The 14445-nt window shown below is 30.3% G+C and overlaps 1 long non-coding RNA gene across 1 annotated transcript; it reads right to left on the bottom strand.

Moving 5' to 3' along the window:
* Nucleotides 1–12725: 12725 nt before the first annotated feature.
* LOC140174850 (uncharacterized) lies at nt 12726–14445 on the bottom strand. The gene is made up of 2 exons (XR_011864810.1): nt 14187–14445; nt 12726–13079 (listed from the first exon to the last, which is right to left on the bottom strand). It is a non-coding gene; the product is annotated as an uncharacterized lncRNA (long non-coding RNA).

Here is a 14445-nt window from a genome sequence, read left to right on the forward strand (position 1 = left end):
GTTTAGATCTTGGATGAAAAGTAGAATTCTTGGCAAGATAAATAGCACTTTGGCTATCACACAATAACACATAATGGTCTTGCTTGAAACCAAGTGCTGCAAGAAACTTCTTCATCCACAACAACTCTTTACATGCTTCAGTTGCTGCAATAAACTCTGCTTCTATGGTAGAAAGTGCAACGCACTTTTGTAGCCTTGACTGCCATGAAATAGCTGCCCCTGCAAACTTGACCAAATAACCTGAAGTAGACTTTCTAGAATCAATATCTCCTGCCATGTCTGTATCAGTAAAGCCAACTAGCAAAGGTTTCTCACTACCAAAACTCAAACTCAAGTTAGTTGTACCTTTGAGATATCTTATAATCCATTTAACAGCATTCCAATGTTCTTTACCTGGATTAGAGAGAAAATGACTCACTGTACCAACCGCATGAGCAATGTCTGGTCTAGTACACACCATAGCACACATCAAGCTTCCAACAACTGAGGCATAAGGAATTTTATCCATTGCTTGTTTCTCCTCATCAGTGGTTGGACACTGCTTGGTGCTCAACTTAAAATGAGGAGCAAAAGAACTAGCAACACATTTGGCATCATTCATGCCAAACCTTTGAAGCACCTTCTTTATGTACTTCTCCTGTGACAAATAAAGCTTTTTGGAATCTCTGTAACGAGTAATAGTCATGCCCAAAATTTGTTTGGTAGGACCCAAGTCCTTCATAGCAAAGAACTTACTCAATTGTTTCTTCAACTCATTAATACTCAAAGCATTCTTGCCCACAATCAAAATATCATCCACATAAAGCAAAAGAATGATAAAATCATCATCAGAAAATTTTTGCACAAATACACAATGATCTGAAGTTGTCTTACGGTAACCATGCTCCCACATAACAGATTCAAACTTCTTGTACCACTGTCTTGGAGCTTGCTTCAACCCATAAAGACTCTTCTTAAGCTTGCACACAAAATATTCTTTTTCTTTAACAACAAAGCCCTCCGGTTGCTCCATGTAGATCCCCTTATCTAAATCACCATGAAGAAAAGCTGTCTTCACATCTATTTGCTCAATCTCCAAATCAAGAGATGCTGCTAATCCAAGCACAGCACGAATGGATGACATCCTCACAACAGGAGAAAAGATCTCCTCATAATCAACACCTTTTATCTGGCTAAAACCTCTAACAACCAATCTAGCCTTATACCAAGGCTTAGAATTGTGTTCTTCATTCTTGATTATAAATACCCATTTGTTCTTCAAAACTCGCATACCCTTCGGTAGCTTCACCAACTCATAGGTATCATTCTCAAGCAAGGACTTCATTTCTTCTTGCATAGCTTCAAGCCATTGAGCTTTGCTTTCATCTTCAATAGCCTCTCCAAAGCATTCAGGTTCTCCCCCATCAGTCAACAAAATAAACTCATGTGGAGAATACCTTGACGAAGGCTTCCTCTCTATTGTAGACCTTCGGAGTGCATTTGTAGGAATTTTCAAAGCTGGTTCTTCATCTTGATCATCATCACCAACTTCATCAAGTATCGGATCAACTGTTCCATCTTCACCTGCACTTGTATCATGCTCATTATTTTGAGCTTCAACTCTATCATCTTCTACCATAGGCATATAGGGAGTAATATCCAAGTCAGAAAAATCATCACTAGGCTGAACCATTGGCTTCTCCGCATGATCAACATCCTTCAATGTTTGGTCTTCAACAAAGACAACATCTCTACTTCGAATCACCTTCTTGCTAACAGGATCATAAAACCTGTAACCAAACTCATCCATGCCATAGCCAATAAAAATACATTGCCTAGTCTTTACATCAAGTTTAGATCTCTCATCTTTGGGAATATGAACAAAAGCTTTACATCCAAAGACTCTTAACTGATCATAAAAAACATCATTACCTGACCATACCTTCTCTGGCACTTCAAATTGCAAAGGAACACATGGTGTCCGGTTCAAGACATGAACAACGGTGCTCAAAGCTTCACCCCAAAAGGATTTTGCCAATCCAGATTGTGACAACAAGCACCTAACTCTTTCAACCAATGTTCTGTTCATCCTTTCAGCCAAGCCATTCAACTGAGGAGTCTTTTGAGGAGTCTTCTGATGTCTTATACCATGCTCTTTACAATAAGTATCAAATGGACATGAGTACTCACCACCATTGTCAGTACGAATGCATTTCAATTTTTTCCCAGTTTCTCTTTCAACAGAAGCTTGAAATTGCTTGAACACATTCAAAACTTGATCTTTAGTCTTCAAAGTGTAAACCCATAATTTCCTAGAATGATCATCAATAAAGGTTACAAAATAGATAGACCCTCCAAGTGTTCTTATCTTCATCAACCCACATACATCAGAATGCACCAAGTCAAGTATCTCTGACTTCCTTGAAGGCGGATGGCTTTTGAAAGAAACCCTGTTTTATTTCCCAGCAAAGCAATGGTTGCACTTTTGCAAAGCAGCCTTACAACCAGATAAAAGATTCCTCTTGGATAATATATTCATGCCCTTCTCACTCATATGACATAATCTCTTATGCCATAAATCAGTTTCATCAACAAACTCAACAGCATTAACGACATCTTTCACAATCTTTTCTTGAGTTAAATAAAGGGTAGAGTGTCGAGTACCTCTAGCAAAAACCATGGAACCCTTGGTGAGCTTTCAACTATCACGAGAGAATGAGCTATCTAAGTCTTCATCACACAACTTACCAACAGAAAGTAAGTTCAATCGAATATCTGGAACATGCTTCATACGCTTCAAAGTCAACTTGGTACCATTGGAGGTTTCTAAGCAAACCCGTCCAATACCAGCACATTTTGCAACACCTTAATGAGCCATTTTCACATCACCAAAATCACCAGGAGTATAGGACATAAACAAATCCCTCCTAGATGTAACATGAATACAACTTGTGCTATTATCAACAAGGTTAACAGATTCAAACTCCTCAACAACAAGAAAATCATCATAAGTTACATTAAACTTGTTTTCATTGCTACCATCATCTTTGTTTGTGCTCTTGTCTTTACTTGCCTTGGCTTTCTCCTTCTTTAGCTGCCAACAAAATCTCTTCACATGTCCCTTTTGACCACAATAATGACACTCAATATTCTTATACTTTCCTCGAGACTTGCTTCTGCTTTGATTTCTACCTTTAGAACCTCGACTTTTGCTTCTCCTCCTAGACTCAGAAACAAGAATATCTGAATGTGTAGTTGATGTACCTTGTGACTTTCTTCTCATCTCTTCATTCAAAATACTGCTCTTGGCAAGATCCATAGAGATTACACCATTAGGAGCAGAACTAGACAATGACATTCTGAGAATTTCCCACGAGTTTGGTAAGGAGCCAAGAAGTAACAATCCTTGAACCTCTTCATCAAACTTGATGCCCATGGAAGATAACTGATTCATAATTCCTTGAAAATTATTCAAGTGATCTGTCATTGATGTCCCATCTGTATATTTCAAAGCCAACAACTGCTTGATCAAAAACATCTTGTTATTCCCAGTTTTCCGAGCATACAACTGTTCAAGCTTAATCCAAAGGGTTCGAGCATGTGTCTCTCCAATAATATGGTTCAACACATTATCATCAACCCACTACCTAATATATCCACAAACTTGTCTATGCAACAAAGTCCAATCATCATCAGATTTATGATTAGACTTTTCTGTACCAAAAACTGGTTGATGAAATTTTTTGACATAAAGCAAATCTTCCATCTTTGACTTTCACAAATCATAATTAGGACCATTAAAAGTGATCATCCTACTAGTATTAGTATTAGCTTCCATTGTTCACAGAATCACAAGCCCAGAAAAATACCAACAAGCTCTGATACCACTTTGTTGGGCCGAACGTGGAGAGCTCTCGACAACCAGGGAGACTTCGGATTGGATGTGGTGTCTTCTCATCTTATGTTCTCTCGCTTGATTCCTTCCCGAAGTCTCTCCGGTTGTCGAGAGCTCTCCACGGTTGGCCCAACAAGTGGTATCAGAGCCGATGGTTAATCGGTCTGGTGGTTTTAAGGGGTATTCAAAGTGAAGCATCAAAAGTCTTCCCGGCAAAGGTGGTCCGGGCGGCGTGTCCCGCGGTGTGATGGACGAATACTCGTGGTGGTGGTGGAGCTAGAGGGGAGTTGATGCTTAATGTGGAGGCTCACACTTGAAGGAGAAATTGTTAGTGTTGCAAGTGTGAGGAGTGTTGAAGTTAGTCCCACATCAAAGAAAACAAGGAAGAGTGAGGAGTTTATAAGATGAGAGACTCATTCACTTGACATCTTAAGATTTTGAGTTGGATGTGGTGTCTTCTCATCTTATGTTCTCTCACTTGATTCCTCCCCGAAATCTCCCCGGTTGTCAAGAGCTCTCCACGTTCGGCCCAACATAAAAATGATAAATATATCTTATATTTTAGTTAAAAAATTTTGAATTTAAATTTTATAAATAAAAAATATATTTTTATCCATAAACACATGATAAAATTTATTTTAGAAATAATAAAACATCAATATTAGAAAACAGAGAATATGAAAAATTGTTAAAAATAATGGCTATCTTAGAGAGCATGAAAAATACAAATTAATGCCCAGGACACTTTCATTGTCATTTGTCAATTGCACAACATCCCACGTCTTTTTGGCAAAGGTTTCGGAATATATTTTAGACACCAAAGACCGCACCTTCCGAAAAACTGTCAAACCTCTAAACATTTTATTAATGAAGCGAGATGCTATGACCTTCATCTTTTGACTGTAAATTATTTTCAACACCATTCAATACATTAATAATTCATGTCATATGATTATTGTAATTTTTTTATAAAAAAATATTAATTTAAATTAATTTAAGATTTAGTTTTATCAATTTTTTAGTTAGATTAAATTTATTTGATATAATTTTAATACAAATAATACGATTTAATTAATTATATATATTAAATTTTAATTATTAAAAAATATATTTTTTATTTAAATATCTTTATTTGAGTAGTTCCTTTTTAGTTATAATACATTTCACGCAAATATTGTTTCCAACACACTTATTTCTTTAATGTCGAGAATATTCTAAAAATACAAGTACAGATAATGCCAACTAGATAAAGAACATTGCGAATCATTGGAGTTTAATTTTAATTTGACATATTATTATCGGACAAAAATATACATAAAAAACAGTTGGTCAATTACTATTTTAGAGTAAATTGACACATATATTGAAAACTTCTCTTTTACAAACTCTCTTTTACAATCAGGGACGGATCCAGAAAGTTAAGTATGGAGGGGTCGAATTTTAGATAAATTTTTTTTATTTCATAAAAAAAATTAACATATAGTTATTAGAGTTAGTTTTCCAAAAAATTTATCAAATATATATATATATAATTATAAATTTTTTCACAATTTTATTTTTAGTATAATAGTTACATAAAAAATATAACAATATCAATAGTACATTATAAAATTATAAAGTACCAATAATTTATAACGTGTTTAGTTAAAAATGATCACATATCTTATTAATTAAAATTAATTATTTTAAACATTTTTAAAAATTTGAAAATAAATGATAAATTATTAATTATTTAAAAGACACAATACTTTTATAGAATACAAGATATAAGATATTTTTATAAAAGTTTTTCTTTCAACAATGTAAATTTAGAAGAAAAATAAATATTTTTTATAAGAAAAAAATATCTAAAGTACATAATATAATTTCCAAAATATAACTATGCAGGTTATTATTAATATAATAATATAAATTTTAAAGATGTTAATATAAAATAAACAAATGATTTTTTTTAAATAAATATAGAAATTATTATATAAAAACTAATTTAAAAGTTACACAGACTTAAAAGTATGATATTAAATTAGTTAAGTTAAAATTATTAGTGAATTAAACAATTAAGATATAAATCTATCACATAATAAAAAATAATACATATGAAAATACTAAATTATATAATTTTTTTATTTTTTTAAATACATATCTCATATATAAATATAGTTTTTAAAAATTTTGGGGAGACCAAGGCCACTACTCGCCCCCTCTAAGTCGGTCCTGTCTCCAATGTCATTATTGGACATTTTAGATATACAGCTACATGCAATATAAATATGTTTGCTTATATAATATATTATTTGTTAAATACATTATAAAAAATATATATAAATCAGTTTATTAAACAAATAAAAATAATAAAAATAATTTCTTTTCATTTTTCATTTCGTTTTGTGTATGGATAATTTTATATGGAATCTCCCAAATAGGAAAAAAATCGATCCCATCACCACTTGATTCGTCTTAGAGTACGATATACAAAGAGGAGCAGAACATTTTTTCAGGCATGAGTGCATGACACACAAACTTTGACACGCATCTCTTTCACTTCTTTAATTTGAGAGTTGGCCAACATCCAAGACCTAATCTAGTAGGCTTGTAAAGTTATTGTCTTCCTGTCATTCCTTCATTAAGTAAGGTACATTTGTAATTTTTTATTTTTGAGTAGAGTGACAATTAAATTTTTTAATATTTTGATTTTGGATTAATTAGCAAAAATATAATTTGGTTTTTTTAAGATAATAAACAGTGAATACATGATATTCTTTTATTAATTCATTAACTGAAATTAAATGTTTATATGTACTGTTAATTATTCAAATGTGTCTATATGTGAAAGATAGTCATGTAGATGTAGATAATAGTTTTGGAGTGAAACTTCACTTATTTTGATAAGATTTATAATAAATAGAGAGTATTTGATAAATGGTATATAACAACAAAAAAGATAATAAATGATTCACTGTCTAAAACTAAATCGTTTTTATGCTCATGTGACATTAACGAAATATGCACTATTATAAATAACAAAATACATTGACAATTTTATAGGAATCCAGGTATCAAAAGATTTTCTGCAATTCTTTTTAGTATAGAATGAGTCAATCACCCACTTTAGTATCTTATTGAAAAAAGATGGTGATATTGTTCTTCCATTGATCAAGAATTTTGATTTTTGAAAAGTATCACGGCCATCCAATAAGAAGGGTTTCAATTTTTTTAAATAAACGATTTAAAATTTTGTTTTGCACTATTTATTGATAAAATGATATATATGTCTATCGTTTACTATTTTAAAAGACCTAATTAATATTTTTTTAAATTAATTGATCTAAAATTAATATTTTTTAAGATTTAATTGTCACTTTACTCTATTTTATTTTTATTTTTTGGTTAACACTCAATTTAAATGATTCACATGTGATAAAAATGTACATGTCCCGATCCAGACCTGATAAAATTTTGCGTGCTTGTTCTGGACCGTATGATCGAAAAATATCTTTAAAAAATCGGAACTGGATCCGGGAAATGGCTCGGATTCCCCGGCCCGGTGAGGATGTTTATCCTTCAAAATTTGAAATATACTTAGGGGCAGAGGCTGCAATGCATTGAGAACACCAAATGGATTGTGCTTCTTTGCTCAGAGCCTGTTATTTTTTTTTTCATCTTTCACTCTTGACCCATTATGTTATGTTTTGGACAACACTAACAAGACCCACACATTCAAGACCAAATAAAAAAAAAAGAGACCCACACATTAGACATTACTCATGAGTCATCACTAATGACACACCCAAATTCATGTTTCCCCATCAAAACTGCATATGCTAGTATTTCGTACATCAGGTATATATTGACAAAAATAAATATAATCTACATAATAAATTTTTATTTATTCATTTTTACATGTACTAATATATATAAATTAGTGATCGTATTCTAAATTTGTCATTTGTTATTTTTCAATAAAAACTTATTTATCTTATTTTTAAATTTTAAGGGTCTTAACTATGTAATTTATGAACGACATATTCTATGTTGATCGATATTATATTATTTTTTTGTTAAGATATTGTCTCAGCACCCAAAAAGTTCATTAAATAATTAAGGTGCTGAGGAGGATTTTTATATGTTTTAATTATATTTGTACGGATAAGATTTTTAGCTATGTTTTACATTTAAATATTGGTGAAAATTTACCGGATTCAATGATTTAATAAATTTAATTAAATTATTATTTAATTATTTATTAATTATTAATTATTAATTATTAACTTTTTGTAAAAAGAATTGTATCGAAATTTTTAATATTCTCACTTGTTTTTTTGGCAGTCTTTTATTTGGTAGGTAAGTAATAATTTTTCATTTTTTCCCTTTAAAGAATTAGTCCATCTTTAAGTCTTAACTTTCTTTTCCTTCTTATTTTAAACTTATTCAACCCCATCTTTTGAAAAATAGATCTTTTTAATTTTTTTTAACAATTAAGAGAGTAAAATATGATCTCTCACCATTAATTTTATAAGTGAGATAAAAAAAATATGAGAGAGAGAACAATAAAGAGTTAAAGATCACACTTTACACTCTCAATTTTTTTTAACAATTGAGAGGATCCATTCCCCACTGTTCAGCATATTTGTCTTTATTTTCGATTTCTTGTAGATTTTAAGTTTGTTCACTTTATTTTCGATGTGTAAGTTTGGGTCTGTCTAAAATCAACTTAAGTGTTTTGAGTTTATTTGATGCACCACAAAATTTGAAGCATTAGATTAGATTGATAAACGATCTAATGGTTAGAATTTAATTTATAAATAACTTATTAAAAATTACACTAAAAGATAATAAGTCTTTTGATATTTTAAAATTACCACATTTAAAATTTGAGAACTAAACCCTGGTTTCAGCTGCTTGCTGTCGAAAGACCTTTGTGACCCTGGTGTTTCTTCCTTTACACTCTTCCGCACCAGGTACCTCCCAGTTTCAACCCAATTCTCAATTTCATCCAAATTCTCCCGATTCTCGATGCTTTTTTCTTCTAATTCCACCGAATTTCTTTGAATTCGTTTCAGACGCAGTGCCTCTTCAGTTCTTCTAAGATCCTCCTCCGCGCCATGGCTCTCCCTGCTCATTTACTCTCCACTAGCTCAGATCAAATTTTCAGATTTTAATGAAGTAAAATTATTCAAATAGTATATGCATTCATGTGGTTGTTTAATATTTTTGTTATTAGTTTATAATGATTTTGTTTTTTAGATTGTGGCTCCAGTAACTCTGGCTGATGAAGAGATTGACTCTGAACAAGGTGGAAGTCAGTCGAATCGCATGTCATCATATTCTATGCAGAACCCTGACATCCTAAGTGTTAATCAACTTTTAGAATTGGTAAAAGTTTATACACTTTTATATTTAGGCCTAGCTGATTGGCTATTTGATTATTTTTTCTACTGTTAAAGATATGCTAAGAGATTTATGGTATGGGCATGTTTTGGAAACTGTACGGCAAGTGACAAGTCTCCCCATTTCTTCAGCTCCAGTACCTTATGACCAAATGAAGAACCAATGTGAGGCACTTGTTACAGGGAAACAACAGAAGATGTTAGTTCTTCGAAGTTTCAAACACTAGTAAGAGACTAGAGCGCTTGTTCTTTCAAGTGATTATGAAATAAAAGTTCTCTCTATGGCAATTAAGGATAGGATGTTTTTACCATAATACAATGCGAAAGAACAAAGTTTTCTTTAGGATCTGTTGCTGAATGTTCTCATTAGTGTTTTAGTAGCTTTAGACTATGTGCTTCATTATCAAGATTCATACCCAATAAAAAAATTTTCTATCTATTTAGATGATGCTTTTAACTTAATATTATTTAAAGTTTCAACTGATCCAGTTAATTAAGAGATGATTTATACAAAATTAATTGAGGTATATGTAAAGTCATAAATATTCTATAGACATGATTCACAACAGGATAATATGGTGTCATGTGATGACTTTAGCCGTATCTACTTAATGGGAAGGTTTTGGTTTTATTGTTGTATAGGTGCAGTAGCCAGTAGGCAAGGCATGTAAATTTATTTATCTATCGCTGTTATGTGTTGTGTTTCTAATATCAAAATAATTGTGTGTATATATTTAATTTGTACGGCAACAATCAAACTATTGATCTTTCGTTTTTAGTATTTTTTCATTATATATGTGATTTTTCGGATCAAATATTGAAATTTGAAAATTTATTTTGCAGAATGAGTAAATTTATCATAGATAAATTTCTGTTGTATACTTAATCTATTGAAACCAATTTTTAAACAACAATACCTTTTTTGGGGAAGCATTTCTAAAAAGAGCCACTATTCTATGTTTTCAACTTACTAGTATGACTCCATCAAAATGTATTATGAGATTTTTCCAATGTTTAACTGACAGAATTGTTCAAACTCAAAGTATAATTTTTTATTATTGATTCTTATACTACAGATCATATAATTTTAAATCTTTCAAATTTTGTTTCTTATACAAAAATTAAATCTATTATTGTTCATATAACTTATTTTGGTACTTGGATAATTGATTATGGTGCTACAGATCATATAACTTCAAATCTTTCAAATTTTATTTCTTATATGAAAATTAAACCTATTATTGTTCATATGCCAAATGGTTCACAAGTCATTGCACAATATAAAGGTGTTGTTAAATTTTTAATATCTTTATTTTTAAATGATGTCTTGTATTTGCCATTGTTTCAGTTCAATTTAATTTCTTTTTCAAAAATTACCTCTATGCTTCGTTGTGATCTTACTTTTTCTCAATATTCTTGTCTTTTATAGGAATGGAACATATTGAGGACGATTGGTTTGGGTAAATTAAGAGAAGAATTGTACATCCTTGAAAAAGCCTTTGGCACTACTAATAACACCACCATACCATTACATTCAATAAATTTCACGCACCATCAACACACAACATCTTTTAAGTTATGGCATCTCTGTTTAGAATATCTTTTTGGACAAAGACTCAATTCCTTACATAGGCAATATCCTTTTATTTCATCTCATCAAAGTGAAATTTGCAGTGTATGTCACCTTTCTAAGCAAAAAAAAAAAAAAAATTTCTTTTTCACTAAGTTTGAGCCATGCGGTTTATTTAATAAATCGGTACCATCATCCGTTTTAAAATTTAAAACCCCTTTTGAAGTTTTATATAATAAATCATCTAATTATAATTATTTAAAGGCTTTTTGATGCTTATATTTTATTTCTACTCTTACCAACATTCGTTCAACATTTAATCCGCGGACATACAAAACAATTTTTATTAGTTACCCAAATGGATTAAAAGGATATATTGTCTATTATTTACATGATAAAAAGATTTTGGTATCCAAAAATATTCTTTTTCATGAATTAACTTTTCTTTTAGTCACCAAAAGCCCAAAACCTCTTCAACCTACTACACCTATTCTTAACCCAATACTCTCTCTCCTTACCTACTGGACAACACACACCAATCCATTCCCATTGATCCCCCTACCCAATTAATATAGTTATATTTTAATTTTAATTTCAATAATTTAAATACAATTAGCGAATGTCATATTAATACAATTAGTGAATGTCATATTATACATGTTGATTGTCGAATTTGTAATTACTTATTATCTTATTGATAATGATATACAAGTGAAATGGAGTGGATAAAGAAATAAGAGAGATAGAAAAAAGAAGTAGGAGGAGAAGAGAATTATTTAATTTTGAAGAAAAATATTTGATTTTAATTGTAGTGAAAAAGTGACATGTAATACGTTTTGATTGTAAAATTAGTAATATATAATAGATAAATGATATAATAGATTAAATTAGATAAAAAATTATCTGAATTTTTAAAGATGATATAAGAAAATATAATTATATAAAAATTAATTTAAAAAATTTAATTATAAAAGTTGTAACTTACAAATTTTTTATGAGTCTATATAGATACAATAAAACTAATATTTATTAGATTTTTTAATATTTTTATCTAAAGAAATAAAATTAAAAAATAATAAAATATAAAATAGAATTTAAATAGATATAATAGATTAAATTAGATAAAATATTATCTGAATTTTAAAGATAGTATAAGAAAATATAATTGTATGAAACTTAATTAAAAGATTTAAATTATAAAAGTTGTAACTTACAAATTTTTTGATACAATAAAACTAATATATTGGATATTTTAATATTTTTATCTTAAAAAAATAAAATTAAAAAAATTAATAAAACATAAAATATATTTAAAAACAAATCAATTATTCTAATGATTATGATGATGACAAGTCTTGTTATATTCTACTAAATTATCATTATTTTCAAAAATCCATTAGTGTATAATTTTCAAAAACCCATTAATAAAATAGTAAATTCTATTCAATCCTCTCTAAAATAACATATAATTTATTTTATATGATGTGTCAATTTTTAATTAAATGTTATCTTAATTTGATAATAAACTATACTTATAATTTGAGTTAGTTCAATTTAATTATAATTAATATTTTAATCATAATAAAACTATTTTATAATTAAATTATTATTTAAAATAAATAATTATATAATTTTTTAAATATTAAGAACTAAATCCTATTTTTTTTAAATCATTCTTCCCCAAACATGAAAGAAAAACCTAAAAAATATCTTTTTTTCAAATCAGATATCCTAACTTTTCCTGTGTAATGACTTTTACTCCTCTCTATTATTTCTTAATATTTATTGTTGCATATTATAAATCCACACTCTCTCAAGACCATTGAACTCAGTTAAAAAAAAAAAAGAAAACAAATACATGTTATTATGAAAGATTAATTAACATTTTACCAGGTTCTGAGAATCGGACCAGTCATTGAACTGCTCTAGTCATTAGTTTATTGATTTATTAGTCTAACCGATCTAACTGTGGTTCAACCAAAAAAACTGTTTTAGAATAAAATAATAAACAAACTATAAATATACATCCTAAAATATAATTATAGCTTTTGGCGAAGATTTTCCTACTAATCTAGTACAGTCAACAAGCACCAAAGTAATAAGATGTAAAACTGATTTCACACCAAAATGGCTTCTTCTTCTAAACTAACATCAAGTACCAAACTAACATCAAGTGAAATGGCTTCTGCTTTGCGTTTGTCCAATCCAAAATTCCAAATATATTTCTCAATTGATTTAGTGCAGCAATCTGAAATAAGTTGTAAACATATTAATGAGTGTTTACACAGATCAAGTTTCCATCTCAAACCAATAACAACTTTTAGAGTAATCAATATCATGCTTTTTAGCACAAAGTTATGTGGCTTTGCTTGACTAAATGCTAATTCATGAAAACAAGAGACTAAACAGAGCCAAGAATCAAGAACAATCAGCATCCAGCAACAAATATTATAAAACAAACATAAAGTAACCACACTAAACCTGAAATCAATAAAGATAAACAAAAAATAAAAAAATTTCAATAATGATTTGATTTCTAATTTTTGCAACAGCAAGAATATTTTAACAAAAATTTTAGAAACTGAAAAAATAGCAGTAGCACAAAATCAATAAGCAGAAGCACAAAATCAGTAAAACACTATCAGAGCTATCGAGCAATTATAAACAGCCACAGCACAATGAAAAATAAAAAAAATGAACCAGTAAAAATAGCCTAAGCCACAGAAATTATAAACAGCCACAGCACAATGAAAAATAAAAAAACATGAACCAGTAAAAACAGCCTAAGCCACAGAAATCAATGAAAAATAAAAAAATATGAACCAGTAAAACTAGCCTAAGCCACAGAAATTAAAAACAGCCACAACCACAGACCATGAGCAAATATGAACAAAAAAATTAGGAGCCATCAGCAACTGGTGAACCAGTAAAACACTATCAGAACCATCGAGCAATTAGAAAACACTAAAACAGAGTAAAAGAGTAAGTATTAGGTGTTCTGGTTGATACAAATGATATAACAGAGTAAGTTTATTTTAATACACATGAATTAACAGAGTAACAAAGCAATCAGAAGTTCAAAACCATACGATACAAATTTTTAAATTTGTAAAATTTCAACCATCAGCAACCAGCAAATTCAAGAGTATAAGACAGATCCATCAACAACGGTAAATTACAATTTACAAAACATTCAGAACCAAAATTCAAACCAAGACCGAAGAAGAAGAATTGAAAAAAAATGGAACAAAAAGTGAAGAAGAATACCGAAGAAGAAGACCGAAGAACAACAATTTCGGACTTCAAACCAAGAAGACCGAGCCCTCAGTGAAGATGAAGACGAGAAGCCACTAACCTGGGTTCCATGCCGAGTAGCCAGCGAAGAAGAGGAGGACGTGCCGAGCAACTGGGTTCTGGACATGGGGAAGAGGAAGAAGCGGCAGCGCTGAGGACCTGGGGACGGCGGCGGCGCTGACGACCTGGGACCGGCGGCGGCGAAGAAGGGCTAGGGTTCCCTTTGCTTCAGAGTTCAGAGTTCTCCAGTCCAGCGTATGAGTGAGTGACGAATGAAATGGGGGAATAAGGGGTTGGTTCACACTTCACGGATCTGTGTC

Source organism: Arachis hypogaea, chromosome 8 (genome assembly GCF_003086295.3).
Source record: "Arachis hypogaea cultivar Tifrunner chromosome 8, arahy.Tifrunner.gnm2.J5K5, whole genome shotgun sequence".
In the NCBI taxonomy this organism is placed as follows: Eukaryota; Viridiplantae; Streptophyta; class Magnoliopsida; order Fabales; family Fabaceae; genus Arachis; species Arachis hypogaea.